The sequence below is a fragment of the Crocodylus porosus genome, unplaced genomic scaffold (assembly GCF_001723895.1).
Source record: "Crocodylus porosus isolate Cpor-Errol unplaced genomic scaffold, CroPor_comp1, whole genome shotgun sequence".
NCBI classification, from domain to species: domain Eukaryota; kingdom Metazoa; phylum Chordata; order Crocodylia; family Crocodylidae; genus Crocodylus; species Crocodylus porosus.
Genome location: NW_017728917.1, coordinates 18627271 through 18639336, shown reverse-complemented (window position 1 = coordinate 18639336; position 12066 = coordinate 18627271).

Here is a 12066-nt window from a genome sequence, read left to right as displayed (position 1 = left end):
ATATACACACATATATATATATACAAACACATACATACACATATTTTCAGTGGGAATAATGTGTTCAAGCTTAACATTCTGAAAGGAACACAATGTATACTGCAACTAATAATAAAGTTATGTTTTATGAATGTGGTGCGTTTGGGGGCGTCATTTGCCAATGTCATCAGACTGTACAGAAAGAATAGAAAAGAGAGAAGCTAATAAACTACCGTAAAGGGAAAATACAACAAATCCCAGCCAGTGCAGAACTGCGCTACCTTGAGTGCAGTGGCGGGGTGGGAACAACCTGGAGATCTTGCCATCCTAGTGGGACGCCAGTCCTGCTATGTGATGGTGTAGACACCTTCCTGTTTGAAGGTCAATTTTCCTAAGTTCCCCAAACCCACATAATTAGGCTTGTCCTGATCTTTGGTGTTTTGTGAGTGTGGAGGGCAGGGTTAGAGTTTCAGATAAAGGGGCATTTTGAGTAAGAAATTCCCACTCTGTCACACCCCCTGACACGAGCCTGTCTCAAGGGGAAGAGGTGCAGAAGCGGGACATCAAGCTATGGCTCTGCTCATGCCCCATTGCTTGATATCTCTCCCAGCTGGTGGCTGGAACCCTCTTCCCTGTTGCAGAAGCATCATTAACAAGAGCATTCAAAGGTTTTGGGCCATCTAGAGAGGTTTCAAAGAGGTTGGATGTCTCCAGGGGACCTTCTGAATACTGGTTTGGATCTGACCAGCAAGAGAAAAACTGAAAGAATACAAATAGACAAGAGCCTCTTTCAAAGGGACTTGAGGTATTTTTCAGTAGGGAAACGTAATCCATCTGCAGCAGAAAATTCAACAGGTGCTCACAGGATTTCCAACCGTATCTCCTACAAGCACAGGATTTCAGGAAGGGGAGGGGGATATAGGGAGAGGGGTCTGGGGCTGCAGCAAGGACAGATATGGGGAGGGGAATAAACAAACAGGGATGAGTGTAGGACAGAAGAACAGTGGGAAGTCAGACCATGGAAGAGGTGAGGATTAAGAAGACTGAGGCAGGAAGCATAGGACACCAGGTGGGTGACATCTACACTTCCATGTGTTTGCTGAGCCCTTGGTGTCCCTTGTCCTATGAGGCGGTGGGGAGGGGATATAAACTACTCCCCTGCCCCAGATAAGCCCTGTGGTCCTTGCCCCGTTAACATTCCTGCCTTTCTCCCTTCAATGTATGCACCAGGATTGTGGGGGCCCTGCCCCACTCACCAAGTGTAGGCCTCTCCTGTCTCTCTCCCTGTCCCCATGCAAGTTGTGTTCCAGTGAATCCCTGCCCTTGTAAGTGTTTGAGCCTCCCCAATTGCAGCTGGGGGCAGAGGCCTCTTGCTAAGGGGGATGCAAGACCATCTGAATGAGCTTGTCATTGTGGAGGGAGATGAGTTCCTGTTCCTGTCTCCTGTGCAAACACCGGGATTTGAGTGCTTGCAGAGACTTCCCACTGGCCATTGCTAGTTCAGGGGTGTGGGGCAGAGTTAAGTGATGTGGGCCTGTATATACCAGCACTTTTCTCTTCCTGCTTTCAGAAGCTGGCATATTTTCTTGACTCAATGTGCTGAAAAAGCATGAAACACCACCAGGTAATCTGAGCACTCTAGTGATGAAGTTGCTTGTCATGGACTGAAAGGGGAGCAGATGTCAGAGTTACATTCAGTTGTGAAAGTAAATCTATTAGCAGGCATCAAGTGTATCGATGGTTACATTAGAGGTTGCAACCTTAGAGTAGTAACTATATTTAAAGGCTGCCCACCCAGCTAACTCAGACCTAGAGTTGATGGCAGGAAGACTCTATTCAAACAAAGTTTAGGAGGGTGGAAGTTCACTGGGCACAACAGTGATGTCCCATCTCTACCTCCATCTCCAGACCCCTCCCATTCCTGCAATCCTGTGCTTGCATGAGATATGGTTGGAAATCCTGTGAGCTCCTGCTGAATTTTATGTTGCAGCTGTGATGTTCATTTGGTCCATTATGTCACTGGTCTGTATTCCAGAGGAGTCCAAAAGGCTGGGTACTGCCCTTGCCACTGCCACCATCCCCCTGCCAAAGAGCTTCCTATTTGAAAAGCCTGTTTTCGCTAACAGACCACTTTATTAGCTGCAGCTGGCTCCGTACATATAACTGGCTGAGCTGTACAGAGCCCTACTGGGGCTCAAGGAGAACCCCACATCAGTCCCTCTACAAAGAAACAGCTGCAGAAATACTGGGACTTAACCTTCTCTTTTTTAGGCTGAAAAGGTCAAAGAAGGGATTTAGTACCAGCTTACCACTACATCAGGAGCTCGGTGAACAACTGTTCACCAGAGCACCCTTGGGGAAAACCAGGAGTAAAGTCCACAAACTCCTTGAAGACTGCTTCAGGCTCAACTGTAGGAAAAACTTCACAGCTGCAGTGTCCAGACTGTGGAATAAGCTCCCTCCAGAGGTGGTGCAATCACCTACCCTGGAGATCTTCAGGAAGAGACTGGACAGTCACCTTGCTGGGGGCACCTGACCCCAGTTGTCTTTCCTGCCTGGTACAAGGGGCTGGACCTGATGATCTGGCGAGGTCCCTTCCAGCCCCTAACAGCCTATGAATCTATGACTACAGCCTGTCTATACCTAAGAGTGAGTCATGGCCAAGGGCATTAAGAACTTCCCCCATAGGCTTCCCCCAGCAGGAGATCCTTGTCTTGGGGAGAGTGGCCCATTGTTTCAAAGCCTCCACTCCAAAGTATGCAGGACTCCTTTACCTCAGGGCTGAGGTAAGTATGATTATTCCCGCTACCTTGGAAGTAGAAGTACAGAGTCAGTTTTGCTATGTTTCAAAGCTCTGGCTTGAACAGTCTAAATATTTTGAGCCTGATTTATGACCTTCAGTGAGTTGTTTCATGCATTTTGGGCCTTGTCCATGTTTAATCAGGATCCAGATATTACTTTTCCTCCATTTCGTGTCAGTCTTAGGTCCGATTAGATTAGCAGCTCTCTGAGGGAACAGATCCTTTCAAACTATGGGCAAATACGTTACACCAAGGACAATGGGGCCCAGAGCTTGGTCTGGGACTCTTGGCACTGCTGTAAAACAGAGAAACATCATCAGCATTATCATGTCTTTTCATTGTAAATGGCCAATTTTAAACATTTGAAAATTGTCTGCCTACACATGCATGGAAGAGGATTTCCTGATATTACAGATCTGGTAAGAGTTTCATATGGAAGATACGAGGTATAAGCATCGGTTGGTATCAATCAGCTGGTATCTGCTGACTTCTGTGCAACTCAGCTGATCTACACCAGACCGAGAACCTGACCAAGAAGAGAAGAGCCGTCATCAGCTCTACACTACATCAGATGCCTCATGATGTAGGAAGTCCAGTGTTCAGAACAGAGAATGCAATGAAAATAGGAGAAAGCACCCTCAGACACTCTTGACAGACACCCACCCACAAAATGTTGTGTGACATGGACTAGGAGTTTAAAGGAAAGGCAGAGGTTTCCTCCTGGATACTCCTTGTTAGGTCTTGATAAGAGTTGGATACTGAAATACCTAATGGGCGGAGATGAACAAAAAGAAATTGAGCAACTGATTCATATTGCACTGAAATCATATTACAAGAGCATGGGTTCACACCACGTACCTGCAGAGCTGGGTTGTGGGTGGGGCAATCTGCTTCCCTGTAAAAATGTTTCATCAGCTGTGTCTGTAACAAGTTTATCACATCCATGAAAGGTGTTAACACCTGAGGCAGAAAAATGGTGAGAGTAGGGGGCAGAGGGCCAGGAAACCTTGCTTTACTTTCACCTGTGTCATGGTCAAGTCATGGCATGAACTCAGATAAGTCACACCACCTGTTGGCCCCACTTTCCCTATTGAAGGAAGGTAGATAATGATATTAATGCAGCTTGGAAAACAATTTAAGAGTCCCACCAAAATCATTAATAGAATCATTGTTCATTCACAATCTGAGGCCCCCGGCCAATTGCCCTTTGTCACGAAGCTCAATAATCAGAGCCACCTAACGCTGCTTCTAGCAGAGCCCAACTTGGCTAACAAGTCTGTTTGTAAAGTGCACTTTTATGGAGCCAGAGGCCAACCGACCCCTCACTGATGCTTTTAACTGATGCTCGATGTGGGCAGCAGCACTGAAGGACAGCTTGGAGATTCCTGTTGTGATTCTCAGCATCTCTTTCATGGCCTGTAACTGGAGCCAAGCAATTGGATTTTTAACAAAGTTCTCTGAAAATGGCGAGTAGCATCAGGATCATTATCTCTAAGTGCACAAGATTCATCTCAAAGCAAGAGCAGCTATCTGAGAAAAGTATGCACTAAGTACAATGAAATAGGGGAAGGCAGCTATTCCAAGCTGTGCGCGCTAGCACAGCAAAAAAAGGCACAATAAAATCCAAGATCGCTGACATCAATAGAACTTCACTTGCTCAATAGTCCATGGCTGCTAAATGCACTGACCATCAGAAAAGCAAAGGCTGCATTTATTTAAGAGGAAAGAAATTACAAAGTAGCTGGGGGAAACAGCTTGAAAACTAAATCAGATTCATGGCTTTCTCTAGAAGAAATCTACTAAAATAACAGAGTCCTGCCGTTGAACCTGGGGTTAGCATACACAGTGCAAAGCTGTTCCCAGATTCTTCTGTTTTTTGCCATTGGATTATATCCAGCAAGGCATTTGTTTTGTTAGTAGCAAAGGAATTCAGTACCTTTACAGTACTGGGAGAAGCAAGGTGCGGTCCATGGACTGTGTGAGGTCTGAAGAGAGAGATTCAGAGGGGAAAAGGAGTGTGGAGACAGAAAGGCATTTGAGGGGAGAGGACAGACTTGGTTATGGGTGGAATCTGCAGCATGTTAAGAGCCATTTCTTAGCAGCCATTTGCTAGCTGGGGGGCTTTTTTGTCATGTAAAAAGTCCTTCTGGACACCATATAATCCTGGGTTGAGTTTAGCTTGCCAGGCTGGGAGGAAGCTAGTCACCATTTTTAGCACAGACCTGGGAGTGTCACAAAGGAGATTTGCACTCCTTGCTTTTGGACAGAGTGTATGGGATAGCTCTGAAGTAACTTTTGCTCTTCTCTGACCAAAGTCTTGACTGGTCCCACTGGGACCTCTGCTGAGCATGAAGGGCTGGTCAACCCAACCCAGGAAGTCAGGCTAACCTAAAAGTGAGTGCAAGCAGAATCTGATACTCAACCCTCCTGCTAATTATCGAGCATGACTAACTTTGGAGACATTCCCACGGAAGTAGCGCTGTCTGAGTTTAGGGTGGTTGTGTGCCTGTGTCAGTTGTTTTCCTGCTCATTGAACAGGGTGAAGACATTTGCCACTGATTTATAACAATGTCAACACCAGACACACACACACATAAACACACAGCCAACAAGTAGCTGTCCCACGCTATTTTGGGAATCAAAGTTGGGAAGCATCCATTTACTTCTATACCCAGAACCAAGGTCTCATGGCAGCCCGTGCAGGGACGCGACTGAGGTTCTTACTTTACCCTGTGGGCGTATAGACCAAGTCACACATGCACTCTCCACAAGAAGCACTTCCTACAGGAGCGGAGGCAGAGAGCTTCCAATTCCCTCTGTAATTGTGATCTCCAGGTGCAAAACTCTCTATTAACGAGATTCAAACCTATGTCTAAGCCACAATTAAGGCAGGATCCAGATTAGACCATGACAGCTTCCAAGAGTTTCCGTGTGGACCAGTTTCTCTAAGTTAGCTTCTGGAAAAAGACAGGTTTCATTAGATAACAAGCCAGAATTATTTGCATGTCGCCCCCCGCTCCTTCCCTTTTGTAAATACAGCCCAGCAATCAGTTTCCTGCAAGACCGAAATCCAGGCCTCCGTCATGATCAGCCACCACCACAGGCCTGATGGAGCAAAGCCAGGTCCCCTCTGCCACACCGACTCCAGCTGGTTCATTAGGATAATTTAGTGCCTGCTTCAAAATAAAGCCCGTTTGCCTGTACAAAGGCACATGTGGTCCTACTGCTCAGCCAACCTGCTATCAAAAAAACAGCGAGCCTTAAGTTTAATCCACAGGCCGTGTTTACATTGGAGAAGCTTGCTAAGCATGGGGCACCTGCAACATCTCCTATCCATTACCAGTATTTTCTGTGGGTAAGCATGCCACCAAATGGAGTAGACATGATTCAAGTACAGATAACTTCAGAGGTCTTCTAGCGATGGAGCAGTGCCATGGTGTGGGAGGCCCAGTGGCTTCAATGGCACAAACAGCTCCCTTCCATCTACCCCACAGTGCACCAGGCTCTGGTAAGGTGCCCTATCTGGTCTTTATTCTGCACTCTTGGTTGAACACACTACTGGGCTCACTAGCTCTTTTCCCAGCATCTGGTTCTACCACACAGTACTGTCCAGCAATCCCCTGCTTTAAGGAAAAAGCCTGTCTCAATAAAAAGCCTGGCTGTGAACATGCTGCCAGCTCGCTGGAGAGAGGCATGCAGACACTGGTGAACATTTGAGGCAAGCAGCAGACTCAGCTGAAGCTGAGGACAGCAAGCTGGCCTGTGCCAGTCTGCAACCAGGTGTCTGAGCATCTTGATGGGGGAGAAGGTCACTCAGTTCAGTGAGCATTCACAGGGCAGTGCACAGACAAGGCATGAGCAATGAGCACCTGTGGCAGCCAGAAGAAATGGAAGGGCCCACGTCTTGTGTCACCTTAAAACCCTACATGAGAGTCAAGTGGCCCTAACACCCCTTGTTCTCTCTGGACATCTGAGTCTGCAACCCACAAGCTGGCATGGATAGAGGCAGCACGCTCCACAAGAAAAAGTTCCTCACTGCTAGGCAAGAATTTGACAGAAGGCCGGGAGCAGCATGTGTGCAAAAGAGCCTCTTCCTTTGCAGCTTTTCCAGCAGCTATTCATGACACCATCGCCACCTGTGTCTCTGCAAGCTGTCACAGGTGACGGGCAATCTTAGACCGCTGTTATCCCATGCTTCTACATGACCATGGACCGTTTACATACTTGTGTTATTTAGATATATGGGGTTTTTTACCTCTCTGGTTACAACTTCAGCGCAGGAAATGAGAAAATATTGTCCCACTTGATATCGAACTACACACCTTTGGAGTCACTTAGCACTGATTCACAGTTTCACATACGTTGAGCCTCCGGGAGGTAGGGAAACAGCCAGCTTCATCCTCAGCTTCATTGTAGGAAAAATAGATTGGGCCCCTGGTTTGTTTTGAGGCAAACAAGGACTTACAGTGCCTCTTGCCCCAAGTCACTAAGCAAATCAGGGGCCAGACCCAAACCCAAGGACTCTGCCTGAGCAGCAACCATGAGGCAATGCTTTTGCCAGTCACAGGTGGCCTTTTTGTTCTTGCCTAAAAGCACAGCTCTGGAGGCGGCAAGGCTGCAGGATCTACCGTGAAACAAAGTGGCATTGTCGCCTATTTCCAAGTGGATGCTAAGTATTCCCCTCATGCCACCACTTGAGAGCACTTTGAAAGGAAGGGTTCCCCGGTGTTGTATTGAGGGTGTGGAGCTGCTCATGGGCCCAGGTGGGGGGACAAAGCAGAGCCATCAAGAGGCCACAGACTCCTGCCTCTCCAATTAACCCTTTCATTACACATTGAGTGGGGCTCTTTTGTTAGAGGGAATGCAAGCCATGCAGGCAGCTGCCTAATTATTTTAAAATTAGCTGTGGCTTCCAATTAGAGGAACAATTTTGTTGGTGTAAACAAATCAGCAGGTTCTCCAGGCTCACTGGCTCCCATTTCCCAAATTAAGTTCTTAAAGTAACAGTAAGAATTGCAAAGCCAGACCTTCCCCCATTGACACACACTTCCTAGCAGGGTGTGGGCCTCCTACATTCATTACAGCAGTTCAAGGCTGCCCACCAAAGTCCCCAGGGCAGAAAAAGACAGTGCCCAAGGATTACTGATAGGCCTAGGCTTGACCCCTCGCTTTCCCCCTGCCTGCATGTAGCTATGCATGCTGCTTGGATGGGGAGAGAGCTTGCTTCAACTCCCTGTTCCCACAGTGAAGAGAGGAATGATGCACAGTGGGCAGAACAGGACAGTCGAGGGGACTGGTAATTGAACACAACCTGCCAAGCTTTCCAGGGCTGCCATGACAGAGGTGTTACCTGTTGACAGCTGTTTGGTGGCTTCGGTGCAACGTTCTCAGTGAAGCTCCTAGCCAGATCCATCTGTCCACCTCTTAAAATGGTACTGCAATGATTGACGCCTTTATTAGTAGTGAGACCAATAAATAAATGGGCAAAAGCTCTCTCTCCACCATTGGCAAGGAGAAGTAGCATTGCCAGCCCTCTCTGACTGGCTGGGAGTCTACTGAAATAGGCATTGATCTCCCATTGACTATTGAAAGCAATCTGGGAGATTGATATTGTGAACGGGTTGAACAGTACAATTAATGACATTATGCCGTGTTGGGAAAACAAATCCCACGGAGTAGCTTCGGTCAGAGTTGGCAACCCTAAGGAGACAAGGAGCTTGTACTTGCACTGGGAGTGATGGCACTTGCCTGTAGATAAAGAAACAAAAAGATTGCTCTCTCTGACCAGAGACTAGATGGAGGAGGGATCTCTGCAGCCCTCTGTCCTACTCCTTACTAGGGTGGCCATCATAGAGGACAGTCCAGTTGTCCTTTGTCCTCTATTAATATGAAACCCAATGCCTTTATGTCCTCTATTTTTCTCTTGAGGACATAAAGGCATTGGGTTTCATATCAATAGAGGACAGAGAAGCAGAAAACCAGAAGGTCCTCTTTGATGGCTACCCTACTCCTTTCCCATTCAAACACCAGGAAAGAATTACTCCAGGTACCTGCCTCTAGTGTCCTTCTCAGTGGCTCTTGCCAAGCATTGGCTCCACATCTGCCTCAGGATCCTGTGCTTCTGACCCCAAGACCTGCAATCAGGCTCTGTTTTTATGCTTTTTGCTCCTAGTGATCTGCTGGTTCCTGGAGCCTGAGGGCTCTCCCTCTCCTGACTTAGCCTGTTATTGCTTTGATGAGCTCAGCCCACAACATCCTGTAAAAAGAACTGGCACTTTGCACTAGCCTTCGAAATGTACCATTAAATACAAGAGAGAACTTCCTTATAGAAAGGTGAATCATGTACAAAACCTGTCTAATAAAAGAATGATCACAGCAGGCTCCAACCCACCCCTAAGCAGCATTTGAGCTTTTATGGTGGCAGATTTTTTTTCCCTGATTATCTAAGCTCTCACCAGGAACCCAGCTACAAATGAGAATCACAGGGCCCACTAACCTTGCTCACTTTCACCGAATTGCCTGAAATTATGGCTGTGTCAACACTGGGAGAACAGAAGAATTAACTAATGTTAATGGGCCTCACTCAGTTATCAAACCTCTATTTTGGTATCTGGGTGTTTTCCTTCAAAAGGAAAAGTCTCAAAGAGGCTAAAGCTACAGTGAATTAAATTAAGTCTCTGAATTGAAGACACCATGTACTACATGCACTGTAATTCAGGCACACTGACTTCACTTCCTATGTAGACAAGCCCCAAGACCATCTCCTTCACTTTAAACAGCTTCCTGAAAGTCACAGCTGTCAGCTCTGAGGGTGGTGATAGCATCTGTAGATCCTACCACTTGTCCCCCTGTGGGGCCTGAAGGACACAGCTCCTACTCCACTCCCAAATACTTTCTGAATGGTTATTATATATTTCTCCATTCTAAGCAGATGATGTTTGAGTTGCCAAAGAGTCCCAGAAATGCTAACCATGCCCGTAATTCCAGTAGGATTGGTGTTGATTAATAGTACTCACATAGGAGAAGAAAATACACAGGGGCCAGGATGAGCTGTAGGGCACTGAGAAATATTGCATCAAGAAATACGCAGGTGATGGAAGATCTCTGAAGCTGTCAGTGTAAATGCTGACTTGGTGCCAACACATTGCATGGGAACTCCACACTTAGCTCAGTTCCTCTGAAGAGCCTCTTTGAAATTATTGCCTGTTTCATCACTGACCTACTGCAACAAGAACAAATAAGGGGTTGGTAGACAAGAGAACACATTAGAGAGGTGTTGAAGACATGGCTTGAAATGGGTGACTTACTGAAGCCATGACATGAAAGGATAGTTCAGCTGTGAGAGTACTGCCTTTTGGGAGACCAAGTTCTATCCCCCTCCGCCAGACTGCCCACGTCACCTCGGACAAGCGGCTGAAGCTCTCTGTGCATCAGTACCCCACTGACAAAATGGGAATATTGCCTGGGGGTGTTGTGAAGAGGAAGTCATTAAATGAAGACCATGTAAGTCAACTAGAGCAAAGCTCAAGTGGCCCTTATCAATCAACACCGGGGGGCAATTTTCATCTGGACAATTTGCTTAGCTGGTAAAATGACAGCACTTGCTAACTGGCAAATCATTGCTTATAGGATTTATAGGCTATTAGAGGAAGTGGAGAAAGAAGTTGGGCTGTAATTCACTTCCAAACTGCTGACAAGCCAGCACGGATGAATTAGGGAGCTCACACATTTATTGTGCTCTCAGCTGAGGGAAGGCAGTCTGGTCACCTCTGCTGTCTTCTTTAAGAAGGAACCAGGGGGAAAGGGCCCTGGAGCACAAGGCCAAGTTCTGATGTGATCTGAGGCAAGTGAGTTGACAACTGTACCTCTGTTTCTCAATCCATAGAATGGGGATAATGCTTACTTACCTTCTGAAGAGCACAGTGGAGGTCTGTGAACGAAGAGCACCAAATAATGAGGCCCCCCGCATGTTGGACAGAGAAGGAGCCGGGTGTGTAAGAAGAGACCCAAAAACATGGACTATCACAGTTACAAGGCTAGCAACACTTTGACTCCTCTCTGAGTACACCCACCAGGTGTTTTCTCAAGCTGGGATGCCATGGCTTTCCCATTCTGACACAGTCCCAAGCTTCAGCCCCCTTATGGTTCAACCATACTTACCCAATAGGATCTACTCTTGTAGATCCAGCATCTGCAAATCTTTCTTTCAGGAGCTTGAGACCCATAGCACAGCCTGGCTGCTTTTCCCCAAGCAAAGTAGCATATAGTCTCAAAAGGAGGAATAAAGGAAATCAGAAAATGGATTTTAACACAATAAAATGCAATACTCTTGCCTTTCCCCAAGTCCTACCAAGCACGTGCGTCTTTGCTGGAGGGGCTGAAGGAATTCATCTGTGGCAGTCTGCTCCCTGCTAACACCTCCCTGACAACAGCCTCCGCCATCTCTCTCCCAAGTGATTTCTTTAAAAGATCCTGTGCTTCCTTACAATAGCTTTATGCTCAGCACTGACAAAATAAGCTTCAACATGGACTGCAGACTGAAAGTAGTAGAGCCGCCGCCAGACCGGCCCCAGAGGGGACCGCCTGAAGCCCCCCCACGCCAGACGGACCTTCACTTCACTCCGAGAGGATTCCTCAACCACGGACGACCCCGCTTCACCCGAAGAGGACCCCCGCGATGACTGAGGCACTTCGAACACTTCCTCCACCATTGCGGACCATAGTAACGGGTTTGTGTGTATCCATCTCCTTTCTCTTTCAGCGTCGCGAACCCCCTCCCTCCCCTTCCCCCTTTTTCCCACCCCCGGACTTAGTTGGCTAACTTTGTATCTCCTGTAACCTAGTTGTGTTCCCCTCCTCACCCCCACCCCTCTATTGTTAGTCCCTCGCTTGGGCGATCTGTATTTCCCTATCAGCTTTGTCATCTTTTTTCTGGATTCCCAATCTTAAACATTTACAATTAAAAGTCAATCTTCTCAGCCAACACCTCAGACACTGTCTCTTGAAAACCCCACCTACGTTGACCAGGAAGTTGGACATGTGGAACTATTTGGTTGCCTTCTTCATCAAGAACGTAGGTTCTTGGCCAGAGTGCAGGACCTCCATCTAACCCAGGAGGTGCACAGCCCCACCAGGGGGGACGCCTTGTTGGACCTAGTGCTAGCCATGGGTGATGCCCTGGTGAGGGGGCTGCAGGTGCTCGACCACCTGGGTGACAGCGATCATCGCCTGCTGGAATTCACCATCCAGCGCAAGGTGGCAAAGGCCTGCAGTAAGGCAGCTGCCC